Genomic DNA, 24,569 nt, shown 5'->3' on the forward strand with positions numbered 1-24,569 from the left:
TATTATAAAGTATTCGTATCATTATAGCTAAATAGGAAAGATAAATATATGTTTATATCTCTTATCAGAAGCTACCCTTAGCTATAATTAAGCATGCTGAATAGATTAAAAGAAAAACTCAGCACTGGTGTGTATTTGATCTATGTTTAAATTCATTAGTCAGAAAGTGGTAAATGAGAAATTAATTTTTCCACTTGGCTTATATTTCACAAGATAAGAGTGGACACTTCAGTCTGCTTGTGAGGCCAGTTGTATTACTGGTTGCATTTCAGCTGTCCCTCCTGTGTGTCTTTCAAGGTGCTAGCAGACTGGAAGACACTCCATGTACTGTACAGGAAAAGGAAATGTCACATGATTCTCTTTTTAAAGCAGGAAGTAAAGTGGCTTTTTCCCTTTGAAAACTGTGACAGAACAGTGCTTATAAAACTATCCGTGGTGAATCTGTGGTGATGGACCCATTCTTAAAATTTCCAATTCTTTGCAGACTGGCACTTTTGTAAAATTAAATTAAAATGTTACACTGAGATCAAATTGCTGTAAAAGTTTCTAAACACTTGCTCTCAGTTTCTGTACACATTCTTGCAGATGGGCAGAAAGAGTTTGCTATGTGGCACTGGTCTGTAGAGCACCCTTTAGTAGCAGTGAAACATGAGTTTCAGGCAAGGATCAATAGCTTCTGTTGTTATCTGGGAGTTTGGGATTTTGCCCAGAATGGGAGGGCAGTGCTTTTGTTTTGTTGTTTTGCTATTGGTCCAACTTTTGTGTAGAATTGTCCAGTACGCGCCTTGCTCAGGGCACCTGACTGAGGAGGTGAATGGGGGCTGGGATCTCTCCTCTGAGTCGTACCCTCTGCTTGGCGGAGGTCCTTGGATCAGCCATCAGATAGTCCCAGTTACATTTGCTGCTTTTTTGAGACGCCTTCCATAGGTTTCTACATTCTCTTAGCGGAAATCAGCAAGAACCTCCTTTTGATTTCAGTTCGTTATGCTTAACAAAAATCTTCATCACATTTATTTCTTTACTGGATTTCAAGCTCCTGTGGGAAGGAGTGTGGGTCTTATATTGTTGTGACTAGAACAGTGCTCATACTAATATCAAATGAATTCCGAATCACAGGTTGATAGTGAAAGCCATGCTCAGCTGTTAACCTTCTTGAAGAAGCAAAGAATCTCATAGTGTGATGATTTTCTTCCTTCTTTTTTATTGATCCAGGACTTGAAGAGACCAAGTTTTTAGATGTAGTCCTGGGGAGAGAAGCTTCCTGAAGTTAATGATACCCCGACATATTCATCCAGTCAGAGAGACCTATGGAATGGCCACAATAGACATAAGAGGTCAAACCGAGTATTGTTAACATTTTATCTCTAGTGAGGTTAAAATTAACCAAGGACATTGAGTTCACCGAGAAACAGGTTCTTAAACAAATATAGCTCATGAAAAAACATTACTTACTGGGGTCACGGACTCCTAAGAATGAACAGAACCTTAATATGTCTGGGGAACACACGTGCCATGTTGCACTGCTGGTGGAAGAGGCCTGACCCCAGCCTGGACTCTGCAGAGCCTCCTGGCAGGTCGCAGGTAGGGTGTAGGGTGGGGCTGGTGTGGCAAACAGGGAAGCAAGGGCATAGCAGCCTGAGACCACCTCAGGTATTTACCAAAGTCAGAAGCAGAAGGACACACCCCTTGGCGTGCGCAACTGACGTCAGGAAAAATGAAGGCCTGGAAGCTTATCACCAACACAGAGGAAATAACTTTGGTGGCAAATGGGACAGGAGAGAGTTCTTAAACAACAGGTGGCTTGTAATGGTCTCTTTGCCACCAGACGCATCCATCACGCCTTGGTTCCTGAGGGTCTTCACGCATCTGAAAGGCACACTGTGTTTGTTTGACCCTCACAGGCCTTGTCGATGGTGGCCTGAAGAGGGGGCACGGGCTCAACGTCTGTAATAAGGAAGAGTTTTGAGCAATTCCATGAATTCCAATTCTGTGTGGGATTTTAGTGTGAATGACAAATGTTTATGAGCCCATGTTACTGTTTTATGATTAATATGAAATATTGCCTGAGCCTAAAAGCCAGTCTTGCCAGAAACGCAAGAAGTATGTTTCTAACATATTTTGGGTTCTGTTCAAGCAGTTAGTTTGTGAGGATAGAAAACCACTTAAGTCAGTTCCATAAGGAGCATCCCACAGACCGACAGGGCAGGAAGTACAGCCAGTCCTCCTGGAAGGCACCTGGGACTTAGAGAGCCAAGAAGTAAAGCTTCCAGCAGCATCTCTCATGATCCACAGAGAGATGGTCTCATCGCTCAAGATTTCCCCGCCTCACTCTGTACATGATCTCCCTCTCTTTCCCTTCCTCTCTTTGTCCCTCTCCACCTCCATCTCCCACTCTTCATCCTCTGGGCACACAAGGGTGCTCCTGCCACTGAAGGAAGCTGCCTCTTAGTTCACCAGTCCGAAATCCTGAGAAGTAGAATCTGATTGGCTCAGCCGACCTACAGTCCTTGAACCACGTGCACAACTCTATCCAATCATCTGTGGCCAGGGCATGGGGCCCGGGTGCCTGCAGCACAGATTCAAAGTTTCTGGGAAGCGGGTGTGTTCAGGGCGTGCCTCAAACCATATCAAATACATGTGGAGTTTTCACAGCTCAGGTGCACACATGAGTGACCTTCAGCGAAGGAAGAAGAATCAGCGTAGTTCAGAGCACCTCGTAATTAAGGTTGGTAATCATCCAATTAGCATCCTCACCAATAGAAATGTTAGAATTCATCAGAGAAAAACAAAGACAAATGCAGGTGACATCAGAGCTTTAGGGTAAGAGTCACACAAGGTTGCCCTCATGAGGCAGTTTTCTTAGTGGTCGGAGGGAAGATAGGAAGAAAAAAAGAGTTACAGGTGTCCGGAGTAATTCCCTTCGTGTGCAGGTTTGTTGCTGTTGATCTGCTTAAATAGCCTAGAAGACACACATGTGCTGTTTCTAAAATGCAGACCGAAGTCCTGCGAGCTTTCCTGCAGCTTTTTGATGGAAAGGGGATTTACAGTTCTGTCCTCTAAACCTCAACTACGTGTGTTTTCAGCCCCATTTTTGGCCTGCGGTTGGCTAGCTCTGTAAAGTGCTCTGGCTCCAGTACTTGAACTTCATGTTGCAAAGGGTAAATTTGGCATTGTCTGCTTCCTCCAAGTTCCATGACGACTTCCTTAATTTGTTGTTCTCTTTGTGCCCTGGGTAGTAAATTCTTACCGACAGTGGAGATTGGCTCCTGCACTCTTAAGCCTAAGCACCAAGGTTGTCTGGAACCTTATGCACAGTATTCCCAACAGCTCTATCACAGATTAGTTTAATGTTTACTGTAATGAGGTATTGTTTTTCCTATGCCTCTTATTCCTTCTACAGGATATTATATTTGTTGAGATACAGCCTGGAGCCAGGGAACAGAGCAGAGAACCCAGACCCTTAGAAGGGTAAACCTGCTGGTTGTTCTCAGCTGTCAGATTACATTTGTGGCTTTCTAGACACTAAGTAAATAAAAACAACGGGAAATCTTTGGAGAGCCTCATGGTGGATATCAGAAAAGATAGTTTGGTGTTGTATATGAATATTCACTAAATCTATTTCTGGGTCAGCCTGTGTTGGGGACATTAAAATTACCTACATTTCAAAGGTTAACAATGCAACTAAACTAAGCCAATGTAAGTTTAGGCTTAAACATATAGAGAAGAGGAACTATTTCCCACAAGCTAATGGTCGGCAAGACCTAATGGAATGAGTAAATGTGTTGAACAATGCTGTAAAAATCACAATAACAAAAGCAGTCAGACTTAAAGCTTCATTTTACTAACCTCAGACACCAAGTTGAATATCCATGTGGGAAGAAGCAAACACCTTATAAAATAGATATTGTTGGTGCTAAACCTATACTTACCCCAGCTCAGGGAAAAAGAAGTAAATAGATATGGTGAAATGATTTCAAATGGTTCCAAGCCATCTCCCTTACTTTACTCTTAAACCATCCCCAGATAATGAGATTTTCTAAGTCAGTTATTGTGTTGAACAAAGGACAGTGATGAAAAATAGTAACCAAAGGCATTTTCAAATGAGTGAAACAAGATATGCTTCTTCAAATATGAAGAAATCTCTCAACATAAAACCATTTAACAACTTTTATAAAGTTTAGGAATTAAGCAAAGACATGTGGTAAAGGACAACTGCTTCAAAATTGTAGCAATGCCTCAAAGTTCCTATTTGTAGGCTGATGGTCCTAAGGAGATGCATTAGGACCTCATAGATTAATGCAATCTTCAGTGCCATTTAATCCTAACAGGGACCAGGAAGTTTAGCATTATCTATGTAGCAGGCCAAAAAGCTACCAAGTCCTTGTATACAGAGAGAATCAAGTATCACACTGAATTACTGACCTGGTAATTAATGATCCACTATCCGCCAGCCACTTTTCTTTACAGGAGCATTCTAACTGTTTCTCAGCATCCACCCATACGTTTGGTCCCTCGATGCAACTGCAGGCAACCTCAATTCCATGTTCCCTCACAGCAACTCTTTGGTCTCAAGCTGTACCATGTGGAGAGAGGATTTTATGAATCTCTTGCCAAGGATCTTTCAGGTCAAGGTCAAGCCATGGATCTTTCACACTATGCCTTCAAGAGACCAGCATCCAAAGTGACTGTTCAAGAGACCCAGAGGGTCACACCTTAGTAGTAGAGCTAAACTAGCTCAGAATAGAGACTACTCCAGATATACCCTTAAACACTTCAAAAGAAGCCATGAAAGGATCAAACCAATCTGATCTTCCAGGACTTTAACTACCTTCCAGAACAAAACCAACATTCTTTAAAGGAGGATAGCTAAGTTCAGATACTCAATGACCTAATAACTCAATGTTCAGGATCCAAAAAAAAATTACTAGACATGCCAAGAATCAGGAAATATGACCCATAACCAGGAGGAGAAAAAGAGTCAATAGAAAAAGACCCACCAATGACAGAGATGGTGGAATTAGTATTCAAAGACAATGAAATAGCTATTACAAACATGCTCAACATGTTTAAGGATCTTTAAATAATATGAATATAATCAGGAGAGATAGTGAAGACATAAAGAACCAATTGGAACTTCTAGAGATGAAAATTAAGATATCTGAAGTGAAAAAATACACTTGGTGGGACTAACTGCAGCTTACTCATGGAAAAAGACCAGTGAACCTGAAGATGTAGCAGTACAAACTATTCAATCTGAAACATTAACTAACTAACTAAATAAATAAATAAATCAGGCCTCAATGACCTGGGGATAATATAGAGTGGTTCATTATATGTTTGATTGGAGTCCCAGAAAAGTGTGTGTTGGCAGGAGGAGAGGAGAGGGAGACAAAAAGATATTTGAAGAAATAATGGCTGGAAAACTTCCAAATTTAATAAAACTATGAACCCACAGATCTAAGAACCTTAAGGAACCTGAAGTAGCACAAATACACACACACACACACACAATAACATCAAAGCACATCAAAATCAAATTTCTGAAAGACAGTGATAAAGAGAAAATCTTAAAATCAGCCAGAGGAAAAAGGCACATGGTGTACAGAGGAATAAGGATAAGAATGAGAGCAGATTTCAGAAATGATGCAAGTCAGAAGACAATGGACATCTTTAAATTGTAGAATGAAAAAAAAAAAAAATACTGTCAACATAGAATTCTATATCCAGCAAAAATCTTCTTTAAAATTTTTACCTTAAGGTGAAATAAACACTTATTAAGACAAACAAAAGCTGAGGGGCTTTGCCATTTAAAATCACTATAAGTATTGTTAGAGGAAGTTCTTTAGATAGAAGAAAAATAAAACCAGATGGAAACTTGGATCTAACAAAGGAATGAGGAGTACAAGAAATGGTAAATATGTGGGTAAATATGAAAGTATTTTTTCAGTTTTAACTTTCTTCTATGACTAATTAACTATACAAAGCAAAAATAACAAACATGTTGGGTTCATAACTTATGCAGAAATAAAATGTATGACAACAATAGCACAAAGGATGGAAGGGGAAAATGGAAGTATATTGTTATAAGGTTATTATACAATAGTCAAATATTATTATTTAAAGTAGACTTGGTAAGTTGAGGATATGTATTATAAACATTAGCACAACCACTAAAAGCTAAAAGGTAGAGGTATAGCTAAGAAACCAATAGCAGGAAATAAAGGTAAAAAATAAACAGAGAACAGATGGGATAAATAGGGAACAAACATCCAGATGGTAGATTTAATCACAACCATTACATGTAAATGGTTACAAACACTCGAAATAAAAAGAATGAATTAGATCCAGCTGACTGGAGGGAATTCCTGATGCCCTGTGAAGTGGAAAAAGCAACATACAGAGTTGCTGTTAGCATTTGTTTATCTATGAGTAGTAGGAGGGAGAGGTGAGGGAAAAACAGAAGGAGACTGACAAAATGGAAACATATGCATGATAAAATAACAAGAAGTGTTAAATAGAATCTATGACAGTGTTGTTGATAATAAAAATGTGTTCTGAACATAGACCAGGACTAGAAGATGACACGAACAAGTGAAAACACTGAACTGACCTAGGATGTGATTGTGGTTAATTTCATTCTTCGATTCTCGACCTTCCGTATAGCTTTTATAACAAAATATTAAAATTTAAAAATAAATGTATGAAGTTTGAAGATACAGAAAATCATGACCCAAATTCCTTTTATAGTGAGTGGTTCTTTGACTCTCTAGTTTCGTGGAAGGAAAGTGAGTGAAGACCTTTTGTGCAATAATTCTCCCAAGATAGTGCCAGCCCTGTAAATGCTTTAGCATCTTATCTGGTATTAGCACAGGGCACTGGCTGTTGTTGTAGGTCGTCATTAAACATGGCAAGAAACTCCACCTGAAGCGAGAGTCAGTCAGAGTTCTTTGGTTGCAGGAAGCAGGAACTGACTTTGGCTGACTTAAAGGAAAGAAAATCATTGGGAAGACCAGAAAATTAGTCTTGGAATTGAGGCAGCTCCAGAAGGAGGAAGCAGGACTTCCAGGGATGGTCCGTAGCAGCCGCGGTCTGGTTGGGTTGCTTCCACTGGAACTAGTGAATTCCAGTCTTACTTCAAACTTACATCAGTGGCGCAAGTGTCAAAGTCCCAGAAAAAACCACTGGACTCATCATGTGCTCACTCTCTAGATACACTAGGACCTACTAGGAGGTGCTCAGGACCCCTTAGGGTCTTGGTAGCAGGAGGGCTGCTTCCTGTAATCACAGTTCTACCAAAATCACATGCACATAGAGAGGGAAGTCTGTTTCCCCAAAAGAATTCAGGGTGTTCTAAGGAAGGGCTCATGGACACTGGGTGACCAAAACATACCTTTCTTGGTACTGGAAAAAGGAAGAGGAATCATGGGGAAATTTTCACAGGGTTGAGCATCATACCAAGAATGTGGAGTCTACCTGCAACACAAGATCCCACTGCATTCCTGAGTCTGGGGTCCAAACCGAGGAGGGCAAGGTTTGCAAATGCTTTTGTACTATGAATCTGTGGGAATTGAATTTATGGTCCAAAGCCCAATATAATAGACATGATAAGGCTTGCCTTTAGCCTGAAGGAATTTGATATAGTGGTTTGTGTTGGTGGCTTATTTATATTATATTAATTTTTTCAATATAAATTTCAGTTTCAGTCTCCCATCTCAAGTGCTCCCATAAGTATGTATTAATTATTATGGGTTGGGTTTTTTTTCTGATGGGGCTCTAAAACTGACCGGAAAGAAACCACATTAATACATTTGGGGAAAAGATATTCTAAATATAATAAATGTTGCTGGGTGATATGAAATGATATGGCACGTTTAAATTAAACCTTGAAGAAGAGTATAGGCAGGTGGGCAAGTCAGGAAAATCATTAAGGAAACAAAGCAAACTGTTGAAATTCTGTGCACCACAAAGGAATAGCCATCTTGCAGATGGGCTTATAGTTGAAGAAAGCAATAAATAATCACTGAAGGAGAAAGTAAGGGTTAAATAAAGAATAAATGAAATGGAAATGGGAAGTGTTTGCTTTTGAAAACATTTGGACTCAAGATCCATCCCCAGCTTCTCAGAATGATAGGGGCTCCTGTGTGTGCCTGCTCAGAGCGATGCACTTTCTTTTCCTCAGAAAGAGAAGTACTATTTACGACGTTTGTGTTAAGAAACTCCAGGGCTCCTACGGAAATGTACTCTGACCTCTTACACAACATTTTTACTTAAGCCAGAGCAAAGGAAATAATGGACGTTGAGAGATCAAATGACTGCCTTCCACTCTGTTCCCTTTAAAAATCAATAATTTTTATGAACTTCTTTTTCTTCTTAAGGAAGCAGCATCTGGCTTCATGGAATTTGGCAGAGTTAAGCATCCTGTTCTAGTTATGTTGATTTTTAAATACAAATAAGATTGGTAAATGGCAGCTAAAGTTGAACCATCTGAGTAAGAATGAGAATAATGAAAGCCAGTGAGACTGAACCATACATTTTTAGTTAGGTCTTTGTAGGTCATCTTTTCCCTCTCCCACCCACAGTCATACAGATGAAAACATGACGTCACATGATTTGACACAATTTTTCTGTTCAAACATTTGTGGGACCTTTCTATATAATTTCATATTTTGAAGTGCTATTTTTTACACAATTCTTTTATAACAGTGTTGTATGAGGTTAGAATTAACATCTACCATACAGATAAAGTCTGTTATGACAGGACTGATCACATGCAAATATGTGTAGGGGACATGTAGCTGCAATTATGTGCTGAAGTTCATCTTTGGACTAAATTTAGAAAGGTGAAGGATTGGATACTTAGCTTTTAATCCTTTCCTCATCTTTAGAAAATGGGCCCATTTCCAGGCCAGGGCCAGGTTTATGTCTTAGAAATTTGCGCCCATGTGAAGCATGCTTAAGAAGATGATTCTTACCATGAAGGCTCTTAACAGAATTAATCTTAAGCCTGAGTATGACCCAGACATTAGTCTGGGCTTCTAGTGTCACAGGATATTACGTGCGCCCAGAATAAAGTAAATTGCTTAATAATGCAATGGGATGATTTGCTCAACAATTCAGTAATAAAAATACCTTTCATGAATACAAGTCATATGACTTATTTCACAAATATTGTCTTAGTTTATCATTCATGTATAATTATTCACAAGGTTTAGATAAGAAAATGAAGCTAGTAGAGGCAAGTCACTTGTCTAAGATCTCATGCTGAGTGAGTGCCTGGCACATAACGATATATTTTGCTAAGTGGATTAATGAAGTATTGTAGCAGATCCTTTGTCTTCTGGTCAACTGCTTACGAAATGTACAAATGAAGGCAAGCATAGCTGCCATAATATACAGCAGTGTTGAAAAGAAGAAAAGCATAATAGAAATGCCACTTTTAGAAAAGTTTTGCAGGACTTTGGTAGCCTTTTGTAAGCTAGTTTTGAAAAGATGGCAGGCAGGGGAGCTGTCCTTGGTGCTGAACTTGCCATGAGGCGAATAGGTCAGAGGATGGCCTTAACCAGTTTTCCTACATATTTTCTTCTGGGCTTCTATTACCAATGACAATACTATCAATAAAAATTATATTTATAAAAAATTTTCCGTTTTAAATATTTTAAGGACTTTATAATATTTTTAATTATAGCTTTGTTGAGTTATTATTTAAAAAGGTAAATTTAATGTTATAATTCACTAGATTTTAGTATAGTCACAAAGTTGCGGAATTATCACCACTATGTAACTTTAGAATATTTTTATTACTGCCAAAAAAAAAAAAAAAAACCCACATAAACCCCTCTCCTCAGCCTCTGGAACCAGGAATCTACTTCCTGTTTCTATAGATTTGCCTATTCTGGACTTTTCATATAAATGGAATCATACAATATGTGGCCATTTGTAACTTACTTCTTTCACATAGCATACTGTTTTTGAGGACTATCCATGTTGTGATATGTATCAATACTTCATTAAGTTTAATGACAAACAAGAATCCATTGTATGAATATACCACATTCTATTCATCAGTTAATGAACATTTAAATTGCTTCTCCTTTTGGGCTATGCTGCTGTGAACATCTATGTACAAGTTTTTTTGTGTGGATATATGTTTTCAGTTCTCTTGTGTGTATACCTAGGAATGGAATTGCTGGGTTATATGATCATTTTAATATTTTGAGGATCTGTCAAACACTTTTCCAAAGCAGTTGCCACCAGCAATGTATGAGTATTCCAAATTTTCCACATCCTTATCAACAATTGTTATTGTCTGTTTTTTTAATATTAGTCATCCTAGTGGGTGTGAAATTGTATCTCATTGTGGTTGACTTGCATTTCTGTAATGACTAATGACGTTGAGCATCTTTTCATGTACTTATTGGACACCTGTCATCTTCTTTGGAGAAATGGCCATTCAAATCTTTTGCACATTTTTAAAAATTTGGGTGGTTTTTCTTTTTATTGTTAAGGTGAAAGAGTTTTTTATATATTCTGGATGCAAATCCTTTATCAAATATATCATTTAGAAATATTTTCTCTCACACTGTGGGTTGTCTTTTCACTTTCTTGATAGTGTAAATGACCGTTTTCAACACAGTGATCCTTCTCTGATGAAATATTAGTCAGCCATAAAAAAGAATAAAATAATGCCATTTGTAGCAACATGGATGGACCTAGAGATTATCATACTAAGTGAAACAAGTCAGACAGAGAAAGACAAATATCATATGACGTCACTTATATGTGGAATCTAAAAAAACAGTGCAAACAAACTTATTTACAAAACAGAAATGGACTCACTGACATAGAAAACAAACCTATGGTTACCAAAGGGGAAGGGGAGAGGGATAAATTGGGAGTACGGGATTTACAGGTGCACACTACCACATATAAAATGGGTAAACAACAAGGATTTACTATATACAGGACAGGGAACTATATACAATATCTTGTAATAACCTATAATGGAAGACAATTTTAAAAAAGGATACAGATATATATATACATATGTATAATCAAATCACTTTGCTGTACACCTGAAACTAATACAATATTATAAATCAACTATACTTCAATTTAAAAATTGTGGGGCTTCCCTGGTGGCACAGTGGTTGAGAGTCTGCCTGCCAATGCGGGGGACACGGGTTCGAGCCCTGGTCTGGGAAGATCCCACATGCCACGGAGCAGCTGGGCCCGTGAGCCGCAATTGCTGAGCCTGCGCGTCTGAAGCCTGTGCTCCGCAACAAGAGAGGCCGCGATAGTGAGAGGCCCGCGCACCGCGATGAAGAGTGGCCCCCGCTTGCCACAACTAGAGAAAGCCCTCACACAGAAATGAAGACCTAACACAGCCATAAATAAATAAATTAATTAATAAAAAAAAAATTGTGGAAAAAGAACAACAGAAATACAAAAGAAAAAAGAAAAAAAAAATTCCAGCATCTATGCTCTGAGTAGCTCATTATGAAGGAAGGAACTCATTTACAACATAATTGTTGGCAAATATTATATGAAAGAAAAATTTTAGTGGTTCTCTGGTAAAAGGCTTGCTTATAAAACTGGACGATGCAGAATGTGTGGCATCTGTTCCCTGCAGGAGAAGAGGTATGCCTCACTATAACACTGTACTTTTCTCATTGTGTGGAACCTACTCTCCTCTCAATAAAACAAACTCTGCTTGAAAATGATAGCCAGGGAAAAAAATAATGGAAGCATAGAACTGTTTTATATACTAATAAGTATTAAACTCCTGTTTTCAAATTTTATTCTTTGGCAATAAAATATATTCCTCTCACACAATCAGAGAAAGATTAAACTATTTTTTAATTAGAAAATATTTACATCGGCAAGAGCTTTTCCCCCTTATTGGAAAGCAGAATAAGAAAAAGAGTCTAGTGAGTTAACTGAGATCAATTTTATTCCTTTAAAAAGTTTCAAGGTTGAGAGATCAAGATGGTGTAATAGAAGGATGTAGGGCACACCTCCTCCCACAGACACATCAAAAATACATCTACATGTGGAACAATTCCCACAGAGTACCTACTGAATGCTGGCAGAAGATCTCATACAACTAAAACTACAAGAAAAATAACTATTTAACCAGATAGGGTGAAAGAAAAAAAAAAAAAAAGGAATTAGGATGGTACCTGTGCCCCTGGGAGGGAGCTGTGAAAGAAGGCTTCCCTCACCCTGGGAACTCCCTTCACCAGTTGGGAGATCATTTGGGACATATAGGGAGCTTCAGAGGCTCACAGGAGAGTGCAGCAACTGGCTTATGGCAGGCAGAACAGAGACAGACCAGGACAGACGGTCCTGGACACCTCACTGCACTCCCCAGCCCGAGATGTGCATCTGCTGGTGTGTGCAGGATCTTGGTGCTGAAACTCAGGCTTCAGTGGACAGACCTGGGGAGAGGACTGGGGTTGGCTGCAGGGAGATGGCTCGAAGGAGCTGGAGTGTGGTCCAGGTCGCAACTGGGGGTGTGCTCAGGACAGAGCCCAGCTCTGCCAAAGCAGCCCCATTGTTAACATGTGCAGGAAGTGAGGGGTAGGGCCCTGACAGAGCAGCCTCATTCTGTGTGTGCCTACAGCAGGCATGGCTCTGCCTCTACAAGCTCTGGGAGCATGCAAGTGCCAGTGGGTTGCCGACACGCAGAGGTGGGGCTGAAGTCTGAGCTGATCCCTGGGTCCATGTGACTTTGAAGCAGGGCTAAAATCTGCAGAGCCATATCCCTACAGCTGTATGACATTGGTGATTTACACCGCCAGGGCCTTTGTAAACTTAGCACCTACCTATGGGACATCCAAGTGGATTACTGGTGCTCCCATGGCTAGGGTGGGTCTAGTGTTAGCAGCTGCAGGCTTTGCAAGTGTAAGCATGCAGAGGTGCAGCTGGGGTATGGGCTGATTCCGTAGCACCAAGGGGTAGAACTATGGTGGGTTGCAGTGCCTGACCAACATATTTGTACTGGTGGCTTTGTGAGCACGGAGCCTAAGGGACATCCAGGCTGGTTGCCAGAATTCCCACAGCTGAGGTGGGACCAAGGGCAGTATACTTTGTGAGCATGCATGGGTGATAGGCAACCCTAGAGAGCACACTTCCAGGTGGAAAGCTCTTATGAAGGAATACTCAGTGGCTCCTCTTGCAGTGGAAGTACTCCAGTACCACCGACCTCAAACTGCAGCTCAGAAACAGATCTGAGAGCTAATACTTCAACAAATAAGGAGCAGACCCTGCCCCCAATAGGGCTGTGACAACCACAGAGCAAAGAGGAGGCCCCACTCAACATCCAGTGCAGGCTGTCGTCACCACAACACCAATCAAGCCCCCTATGAAGGAGACAACACTCAGCACACACTGAGGAAAGATGTGGAAGGCATCCATACTAAAAAACAGTCTTCACACCAAAAATATAAGACTCATGCAGGTTACACAGGGACGCTCCCACACCCTCAAGAACACAGTAGGTAAATTCATAGAGTCAGAGAAATATAAGAAAAATGAAGAAGCAGAGAAACCAATCTCAATTAAAAGAACAAGAGAAATCCCCAGAAAGAACAAACAATGAAACAGACCTCTCCAGCCTACTGGATCACAAGTTCAAAATGGAGGTAATAAAAATACTGAAGGAATTAAGAAAGTCTATAGATAGAAATGCAGATCACTGTAACAAGGAGCTAGAAACTATAAAGAGGAGTCAAGAAAAATTAGAAAATTCATCTGCTGAGACAAAAGCCAAGCTAAAGGCAATAAATAGCAAACTAGATAATATAGAACAATGAATAAGTGATCTGGAAGATAAAATAATGGAAATCTCCCAATGAGAACAGCTGACAGAAAGACAAATGAAAAAAAAATGAAAGCATTGTGAGACCTATGGGACAATATAAAGCAAGCCAATCTATGCATAATAGTGATCCCAGAAGGAGAAGAAAGAGAAAAGGGGATCAAAAATGTATTTGCAAAAATTATGGCTGAAAACTTCCCAAACCTAAAGAAGGAAACAGATATCCAGGTACAGGAAGCACAGAGGGTCCAAAACAAGATGAATCCAAACAAACCTACACCAAGACATATTATAATTAAAATGGCAAAAGTTGAAGATAAAGAGAAGATTCTAAAGGCAGCAAGAGAAAAACAAAGAGTTAGTCACAAGGGAATCCCCATAAGGCTATAAGCTGATTTCTCTACAGAACCATTGCAAGAGAGAAGTGGCAAGATATATTCAAAGTCCTGAAAGGGAAAAACCTGCAACCTAGGATACTCTGCCCAGCAAGATTATCATTTAGAATAGAAGGAGAGATAAAGAATTTCTCAGACAAGCAAAAACTAAAAGAAGGGGAATGTAAAAAAACAATCCCTTTAAAAATCGTATCCAAAAAAATAAAATAAAATACTTATGAATAAGCCTTACTGAGGAGGTGAAAACTTATATGCTGAGAACTATAAAACATTAATAAAGGAAACTGAAGATGATTTAAAGAAATGGAAAGATATCCCATGCTCTTGGACTGGAAGAATTAAAATAGTTAAAATGACCATACTACCCAAAGCAATCTACAGATTTAATGCAATCCCTATCAAATTACCCATGACATTTTTCACAGAACTAGAACAAATAATCCTAAAATTTATATGGAACCATAAAAGACCCAGAATTGCCAAAGCAATCCTGAGGAAAAAGAACGAAGTAGGAGGCATAACCCTCCCAGACTTCAGACAATACTACAAAGCTCCAGTAATCAAAACACCATGTTACTGGCACAAAAACAGACATATGGATCAATGGAGCAGAATAGAGAGCCCAGAAATAAACCCACACACCTATGGTCAATTAATCTTCGATAAAGAAGGCAAGAATATACAGTGGAGAAAAGAGTCTCTTCAGTAAGTGGTGCTGGGAAAGCTGGACAGCCGCGTGTAAATCAACGAAGTTAGAACACATCCTCACACCATAACAAAAATAAACTCAAAATGACTTAAAGACTTAAATATAAGACAGGGCACTATACAACTCCTAGAAGAGAACATAGGCAAAACATTCTCTGACATAAATCATAGCAATGTTTTCTTGGTCAGTCTCCCAAGGCAACAGAAATAAAAGCAAAATTAAACAAATGGGACCTAATCAAACTTATAAGCTTTGCACAGCAAAGGAAACCATAAACAAAATGAAAAGACAACCTACACACTGGCAGAAAATATATGCAAATGATGCAACTGACAAGGGATTAATTTCCAAACTATACAAGCAGATCATACAACTCAACAAAAAAACAAACAACGCAATCAAAAACTGGACAGAAGACCTAAACAGACATTTCTCCAAAGTAGACATATAGACGGCCAACAGCACATGAAAAGACGTTCAACATCACTAATTATTAGAGAAATGCAAATCAAAATTACGAGATCTTACCTCACACCAGTCAGAATGGCCATCATCTTAAAAGTCTATAAATAACAAATGCTGGAGAGGGTGTGGAGAAAAGGGAATCTTCCTACACTGTTGGTGGGAAAGTAAATTGGTGCAGCCACTATGGAGAACAGTATGGAGGTTCCTTAAAAAACTAAAAATAGAGTTACCATATGATCCAGCAATCCCACTACTAGGTATATATCCAGAAAAGATGAAAACACTAATGTGGAAAGATACACTCACCCCAGTGATCATAGCAGCACTATTTACAACAGCCAAGAAACGGAGGAAACCGAAGTGTCCACTGATGGATGAATGGATAAAGAAGATGTGGTATATATATATATATATATATATATATATATATATATATATATATACATACACACACACACACACACACACACACATACACACACATACATACACACACACACACACACACACACACAATGGAATATTACTCAGCCATTAAAAAGAATGAAATAATGCCATTTATAGCAACATGGATGGACCTAGAAATGATCATACTAAGTGAAGTAAGCCCAACAGAGAAATACAAATATCATATATCACTTATATGTGGAATCTAAAATATGATACAAATGAACTAATTTTCAAAACAGAAATGGACTCACTGACATAGAAAACAAACATATGGTTACCAAAGGGGAAAGGGGGTGGAAGAGGGATAAAGCAGGAGTTTGGGATTAGCAGATACAAACTACTATATATAAAATAGATAAACAACAAGGATTTACTGTATAGCACAGGGAACTATATTCTATATCTTGTAATCTCCTATAATGGAAAAGAATATGAAAAAGAATATATATTCAGATATATATATATATATACTGAATCACTTTGTTACACACCAGGAACTAACACAACATTGTAAATCAACTGTACATCATTAAAAATAAAATAAATTTAATTTTAAAAACTTTCAAATATAGCATTTATCCAATACCTACACTGAGTTGAAAAATATCTTCTAACTCTCATATCCCTGAGCTAAAAATATATTTTCCCTACATGGGTAGTTTTCCATTATTTGTTTCAGTTAAGGGAATGTTCTTCCTCCTGCTAAAAATCAATAATTGCTATCAATATAATTGAAGAATCATTCAAGCATTCAAAGTTTAATATGTTCGTAAGGGTAAATGATATTTATTAATATTTATTTTTAAATGCTTATTTTGTTGGACAGATATGAGAGTTATCTAATAGTTTAATTTACAAACATCTGAAATTCACTATTAATTTATTTAGCTTTCAAAGTGTTTTCCCCTAGTATCTTAAAGTCATTACAGGGCCATCTGAAGTACTTTTTACATTTTATCCAAATAATTCCTATGTACATTTACTTTAAAAAATAAATACATAGTGGGAGTCAGAAGACCTGAGTTCTATTTTTGATGTCACTGTGATTTCTAGAAGATAGTAAACTGCTGGTTTAATTTTTCATCTTTTGAGGATGCTATATGAATGATTAAAATTGGCTTTGAACTTTTCTCTGCTGATGTCACCAGAATTACAGTAAAGCAAGAATTTTTTTTTTTTATTTTGCTTTGGGTTTTTTTGATTTTGGTTTTTGTCTTTAACCACTGTTCACTACTGGGTTATGGAGAAGACATAGTCTACAACAAAAATCCTCATATAAGAGTCTTCTCAGTCAAGTCACCACTTCAGTTATTACCCTGCCCTAGATAATGTCAGAAAGATGAGAGCTTTACAAAAACACGGGCTCTGTCAACCTCCACCCTCTCCTTTGTCAAGAATTTCAGAGTGCGTGCAGAACTGACAAAGCTCACCTGGAGTTCACAAAGCTAAATTCTGGGAAGGACTCACTAGGAATTATTATGACACCTGGGGAACAAAATTTCCTATCACCTGGTGGTCTAGATAATATCACTCTGCTGGGATGTCTCCAAGGGCAACAGTTATAAAGCTTTGGATAATCAAGTAACAATTAGACACTCTGAAATTCTGCCAGAGCTAGCTTCTACTGGAAGAAGAAGAAAATTTAATTTCAATAGAAATTTTTTTTTGCACTTCAAACGAACCAAGCAAATATTTACTTGTTACTAACTCTGTGCCAGGAACCAGGCCAGGTGTGGGGACATAAAGAATGATGGTATAGTCTTTACCCAAAGGAGATCATATTATAATTGAGAGACTAATGGAAAACAAATATTGATAAAGCTGTTTTATTCCTATCTACATTTGGAACCAATATAGGTGGAGAAATTAATTCTCACAGGCAACTGAAGAGTGTAGATGTTATAGTTTAGAAGGTAGGATGGACCAAATCATGAAGAAAGTGGAACATCACATCAATAATCGTCAATAGGAACAGTCATTTGAATTTTAAAAGAATGACTTGGATGGAAGCATGGAAAATGGAGTGAGATGGAGGAGAGACACCAGGGGCAGGGAGATCAATGACAGGGCTTAATGACCAATTGGACACAGGAGGTGAAGAAGGGAGAAGAATTTAATAAAACTGGGACTTTTCTGATAACCTATATAAAATAGCATATTTTGTCATTCACTATCCCTTTACTCTGCTTTATTTTTTTTCCCATAGAGCTTGACACTAACACACACACCCCTGTGTGTTTTACCTATTGCCCTTTTCACCAGTACAATATAAGGTTCATAAGGAAAGGGATTTCGCTGTGTTTACTGTTATATCCCCAGTGCCGACCACCAAAACCTACTTATGAAAGGATGAATTAAATGGCTAACTTAAGAGAATAAGTGACTTGCAATATCATCAACTAGGATAGGAAATATAGAAGGAATGGCAGGTTTGTGAGACTTGTGACAGATTCAGTTTGAGGCATGATGATTTTGAGGTGGAACTTCGAGGTAGAATATATGGTCTGGAACTTGATAGAGAAGATGGGGCTACAGATTGATATTTGGAGGTCATGGGTGCTCGGGTATCAGTAAAAGAACAAATTTCTAACTGAGGAGACGTGATGTACTGTGTGTGGATCTCAGAGTTTTGTGTGACTTCTGGCCGTCAGAACTATCATCTTAATTATCTGCCTCTGGTTCACAGAATTTGTAGGTATGCTTTACAGATGTTAAGGCCATTGGGAATGCTGTTCCTGTGGCCACACCTAACACATACCTGCCTGGCTATCCCTGTCTACTCTGTCATTGACTCCAGTTTACTTTGGAGGTGACAACTTATATATACATTTTCAATTCTTTGGACAGATTTAATATGGTTGGCTGAGCATGTCTGCTCTCTTCCCATAAGCCACTTGAAATAACTGCTCCATTCCCTAAACACAAAACACACACAAACACACACACATGCATGTGATAAACCTAGAAACTAACAATGAATACAACAGGAATAAGTAATTTGAAAACTCATAAAAGATGTAATGGCAATGAAGATGTTCTACAGTTCAGTATTTAAGACTATTTGGCAGGCAGTCATGACGTTCCTTATTATTGAGTGTCAACTAGTAGAGGTCATATATTTTTGTTCTTTAAAACAGCAAGGGCATAATGGCCTGTAATAAGTATAACCCATGTCATCTCCCTTCTCATTTCCCAATGTCACTTTAATTAAAAATTACCTGGATGAGATAAGACAGCTCTCAATTTGACTGCCATTCTGCATGTATCTTGAGTCCTCACACTTTTCACAGCAATTTGATGTTTCACATGTTTCATGAGAAAAATAAACTATAGTATAATTTACTCCATTGGTTTTTAAGCAACTCTGAAGGATACAGTGTAGTAACAAGCATTAACAGTTGGATACAGAGTATATCAAATGTAATATTTGTTATAGGCTAAGACTCATCTGTCAAGGTTCAAATTGGATGAATTATATTATTCAGTTATTAAATACTTTCATTACATTTCATTTAAAATGTAATTATTGTTTCTATGACTTTCAAAATATACTTTCCCAATGACCTTCATTCAGGGTTGTGCTCCTTTCAGGAAATGTTGTGACTTTAGGATAGCCACCTCTGTACTTAGATAGAACAGTAGTAGTTCTGAATCAGACACCTCTGACTGTCTTAACTGACTCCTTCCTTCAAAAGATATGGCTTAACTCCTAGACTGTGCCCCCTCCAGCACCACTTTTGCTGCATTTGTCAGACTGGCTGAAGTCTGAGTTAAAGGTCCAGGCTTGGAGTCTCACATGCTGTTTCCCTCCCTAACTTCTGGGTTTGGATGAAATGCTACATCATGCAGAATGGAATCTAGCCTCCTGAGTGGCCACGGAAAGGCTTGATGACACCACACGTGTAATATGGTGAGTTAGCTTTCCGTGGGGGTGAACCTTGACTTACAGGAAATAGGAGGCGGGGATGGGGGGTGGGAAGTCAGGCAGGTAGCATCTTCCTACCATGGAATAGTCTGAGATGGAATTCTTTCTTGCAGCCCTTCTGGAAGAGTCCAATGTGCCAAGCAATGACCAGCCTTTTCTTTCTTTTTTTGAAGTTTTGTATGAAGTGGTAGCCAGCCTGGTAACACATTATATCACTTTGCCTTGGTTATTTTTCCCCTCGCACTCACTGTTTTCAATTTTCACCTCCTGTTATGCGCTGAATTGTGTCCCCTGCCCCAGTCTAAAATTCATAGGTTGAAGCCCTATGACCAATGTGACTGTATTTAGAGACAGAGCCTTTAGGGAGGTAAGTAAGGTTAAATGAGATTATAAGGGTGGGTCCCTAATCCAATAAGGTTGGTGGCCTTTTATGATGAGGAAGAACAGAGCAGCCAAGATGGCAAAAATAGAAAAACCCTGAGCTTACTTCTTCTCACAAGCACACAAAAATCACAACTATCTGCAGAACAATCATCGATGCAAAAGCCCACCAGAAAAGATCTTCTACAATTAAAGACATAAAGAAGGAACCACAGGACTTCCCTGGTGGTGCAGTGGTTAAGAATCCACCTGCCAGTGCAGGGGCCACAGGTCCAAGCCCTGGTCCAGGAAGATCCCAGATGCCGTGGAGCAACTAAGCCCGTGCGCCACAACTACTGAGCCTGCGCTCTAGAGCCCATGAGCCACAACTACTGAAGCCCGCACACCTACAGCCTGTGCTCCACAACAAGAGAAGCCACCGCAATGAGAAGCCCGCACACTGCAATGAAGAGTAGCCCCTGCTTGCTGTGACTAGAGGAAGCCCGTGCACAGCAACGAAGACCCAACGCAGCCAAAAATAAATAAATAAAACAAAGAAATTTAAAAAAAAAGAAGAAGTAACCACAACGACACAGGTAGGAGGGGTGGACTCACGATATAATTAAATCTCATTCCCTCTGTGTGGGCAACCCACAAACTGGAGAATAATAATATTGCAGAGGTTCTTCAATGGAAGTGAGAGTTCTGAGCCCCATGTCAAGCTCCCCGTGTCAGGTTCAGCACCAGGAAGAGGAACCCCCAGAGCATTTGGCTTTGAAGGCCAGGGGGGCTTAATTGCAGGAGCCCCACAGGACTGGGGGAAATAGAGACTTCACTCTTAAAGGGGGCATGCAAAATCCCATATGCACTGGGACCCAGGGCTAGGTAATTTGATAGAAGCCTGGGCCAGACCTACCTGCTGGTCTTGGAGAGTTTTCTAGAGAGGCAGGGAGCAGCTATGGCTCACCCTGGGGGCATAGACACTGGTGGCAGACATACTGGGGGACACTCAAACACCTGAACACTGCTGTTGGTGGCTACCATCTTGGTTCATTAATGCCAAGACCTGGCCCCACCCAACAGCCTATAGGCACAAGTGCTGGGACACCTCAGGCCAAATAACTAACTGGGTGGGGACACAGCACTAACCATCAGCAGATAGGCTGCCTAAAGACTTCCTGAGCCCACAGCCATCTCTAGAAATACCCTTAGACATGACCCTGCCCACCAGTGGGCCAAGATCCAACTCCACCCACCAGTGGGCAGGCACTGGCCTTCCTACCAGCAAGCCTGCACTAGCCTCTAGACCAGCTTCACTCAGAGGGCAGACACCAGCAGCAGAAAACTATGATCCCGCAGCCTGCAGACTGAGCCTACCAGCAGCAAGCCAGAGCCTACCCTGGAACCAGCTGAACCCCGGCCCTGCCCATTAGCAGGTCAGTGCAATCTCTGGAACATCCTGGACCCCATACACAACTGTGTCAGGAAATTTCCCCCTCCCAACAATCTGAAACAAGCTCTGGGATCCCTAGGCCTGCAGCCAGATTCCAGGAACCAGATCTGCCTGCAAGTAGTTTGGCACTAACTGCAGGATCTGGCTTCACCTGCAAGTGGGTGGGCAACCACCCCAGTCTTTTGGACCCTGACTCTGCCCACCACTGAGCCAACACTAGCCCTGGGGCCACCTAGGGTTCTGCAACCAGCTGCCTTGTAACCAGGCACCACTAAACAGCAGCCAACAGCATCCACAGAAGGCAGGGCCTGGCAACCAACTGGACTAGGGGCCAACCAAACCTACCAGACGGCCCACATAGTCAGCCTAACACAACAGAAGGACCCATGCAGCCCTCTTAGGGGGAAGCACCAAGCATATAGCTTGGGTAATGAGATGGGAGTGCACTGCTGGGATGCATAGGACATCTCCTATAAAAGGCCACTTCTCCAAGGTTGAGAAACGTGACTAATCTACCACATATATAAAATACAAATAGCAACTCAGAAAAAACGAGGTGACAGAGGACTATGTTTCAGACAAAGGAATAAGATAAAACCTCAGAAGAAGAACCAAGTGAAGTGGAGATAGGCAATCTACCCGAGAAAGAGTTCAGAGTAATGGGCCCACAGAGCCTACATAGGGAGCACTCCGAGAGCATATAGCTCTGGTGACCAGAGGGGAGTGCACTGCTGAAATGCATAGGACATCTCCTACAAATGGCCACTCATCAAGATTGGGAAAAGTAACCAACCTATAGAAATAAAAACAGAGAATTAGGCAAAATGAGGCAACAGAGAAATATGTTCCAAACAAAGGAATAAGATAAAACCCCAGAAGAAGAACTAAGAGAAATGGAGCTAGGTAATCAACACAATAAAAAGTTCAAAAGTACTGATCATAAAGATGTTCAAGGGACTTCCCTGGTGGTCCAGTGGTTAAAACTCCACACTTCCACTGCAAAGTGCGCATGTTCAATCCCTAGTCAGGGAACTAAGATCCCACATGCTGCATGGCATAGGCAAAAAAAAAAAAAAAAAAAAAAAAGAAAGATGCTCGAAGAACTTGGGAGAAGAATAAACAAATACAGTGAGAAGTTTAACAAAAAGGAAAAATAAAGAAAGATGAAATGGAGCTTAAGAATACAATAAGTGAAATAAAAACTACACTAGAAAGAATGAACAGTAGATTAGATGATACAGAGGAATGGATCAACAAACTAAAAGAGAGAGTAGTTGAAATCACTCAAACTGAACAGAAAAAAAGAAAAATGAATAAAAAGAGATGATGACAGCTTAAGAGACCTCTGGTACAACATCAGGCATACTAACATTCATATTATAGGGGTCCCAGAAGGAGAAGAGAGAGAAAGGGGCAGATAACATATTTGAAGACATAACAGCTGAAAACTTCCCTAACCTGGGAAAGGAAACAGACGTTCGGGTCCAGAAATCACAGAGTCCCAAACAGGATCAACTGAAAGAGGACCATACTAAGATACATTGTAATTAAAACGGCAGAAATTAAAGACAGAATATTAAAAATAGCAAGAGAAAAAACAACAAATTACATACAAGGGAACTCCCCTAAGACTATCAACTGACTTTTCAGCAGAAACTCTGCAGGCCAGAAGGGAATGATATGATATATTTAAAGTGATGAAACAAAAAACCTATGACCAAGAATACTCTACCCCTCAAGGCTATCGTTCAGGTTTGAAAGAGAGATCAAAAGTTTTACAAACAAGCAAAAGCTAAAAGAGTTCATCACCTTGAAACAGCCTTACAAGAAATGTTAAAGGGACTTCTCTAAGCAGGAAAGAAAAGGCCACAACTAGAAACATGAAAATTATGAAAGGAAAAATCTCATTGGTAATGACAAATGTACAGTAGTGGTAGTAAATCAATTACTTATAAAGCTAGTAGGAACGTTAAAAGACAAAAGTAGTAAAATCATCTATATCCACAATAAGTAGTTAAGGAATACACAAAACAAAAGGATGTAAAACATGATGTCAAAAACAGTAAACATGGACTTCCCTGGTGGCGCAGTGGTTAAGAATCCGCCTGCCAATGCAGGGGACACGGGTTCAAGCCCTGGTCTGGGAAGATCCCACATGCCGCGGAGTAACTAAGCGTGTGCGCCACAACTACTGAGCCTGCGCTCTAGAGCCCGCGAGCCACAACTACTGAGCCCGCGTGCCACAACTACTGAAGTCCGCGCGCCTAGAGCCCGTGCTCCACAAGAGAAGGCACGACAATGAGAAGTCCGCTGACTGCAATGAAGAGTAGCCCCCGCTCGCCGCAACTAGAGAAAGCCTGCACGCAGCAACGAAGACCCAACACAGCCAAAAATAAATAAAATAAACAAAAATTAAAAAACAAAACAAAACAAAACAAAAAAAAACAAAAAACAAAACAAAAAAAAACAGTAAACATGAGGACTGGGAGTAAAAATCCCAGGTTTTAAAAATGTGTTTGAACTTGAGAGATTGGCAACTTAAAACAATCAGGTAAATATATAGATTGCTATATATAAACCTCATGGTAACCACAAATCAAAAATCTATAATAATACACACACCAAAAAAAGGGAAAGAAATCCAAACATAACTCTAAAGATAGTCATCAAATCACAAGGAAAGAGAGCAAAAGAAGAAAGGAACAAAAAAGAACTACAAAAATAACCCCCGTACAATTAACAAAATTGCAATAAGTACATACCTATCAATAATCACTTTACATGTAAATGGACTAAATGCTCCAATCAAAAGACACAGTGGGGCTTCCCTGGTGGCGCAGTGGTTGAGAATCTGCCTGCCAATGCAGGGGACACAGGTTCGAGCCCTGGTCTGGGAAGATCCCACATGCCGTGGAGCAACTAGGCCCATGAGCCACAATTACTGAGCCTGCGTGTCTGGAGCCTGTGCTCTGCAACAAGAGAGGCCGCGAAAG

At 39.8% G+C, this 24,569-nt stretch overlaps 1 long non-coding RNA gene across 5 annotated transcripts in view; it reads right to left on the bottom strand.

Annotated features, from left to right (window-relative positions):
- The window catches only part of LOC132362130 (uncharacterized), a 51,966-nt gene that overhangs the window by 5,573 nt on the left and 21,824 nt on the right, over nt 1-24,569 (bottom strand). For 2 of the 5 annotated variants that reach the window (XR_009502215.1, XR_009502214.1), the window contains 2 exons: nt 4,423-4,573; nt 847-1,305 (listed from right to left, as the gene is read on the bottom strand). This is a non-coding gene — a long non-coding RNA (uncharacterized LOC132362130). The remainder of the gene's footprint in view (nt 1-846; nt 1,306-4,422; nt 4,574-24,569) is intronic. The other 3 variants (XR_009502217.1, XR_009502218.1, XR_009502216.1) reach the window with 3 other exon arrangements.

This window comes from Balaenoptera ricei, chromosome 3 (assembly GCF_028023285.1).
Source record: "Balaenoptera ricei isolate mBalRic1 chromosome 3, mBalRic1.hap2, whole genome shotgun sequence".
Taxonomy (NCBI): Eukaryota; Metazoa; Chordata; class Mammalia; order Artiodactyla; family Balaenopteridae; genus Balaenoptera; species Balaenoptera ricei.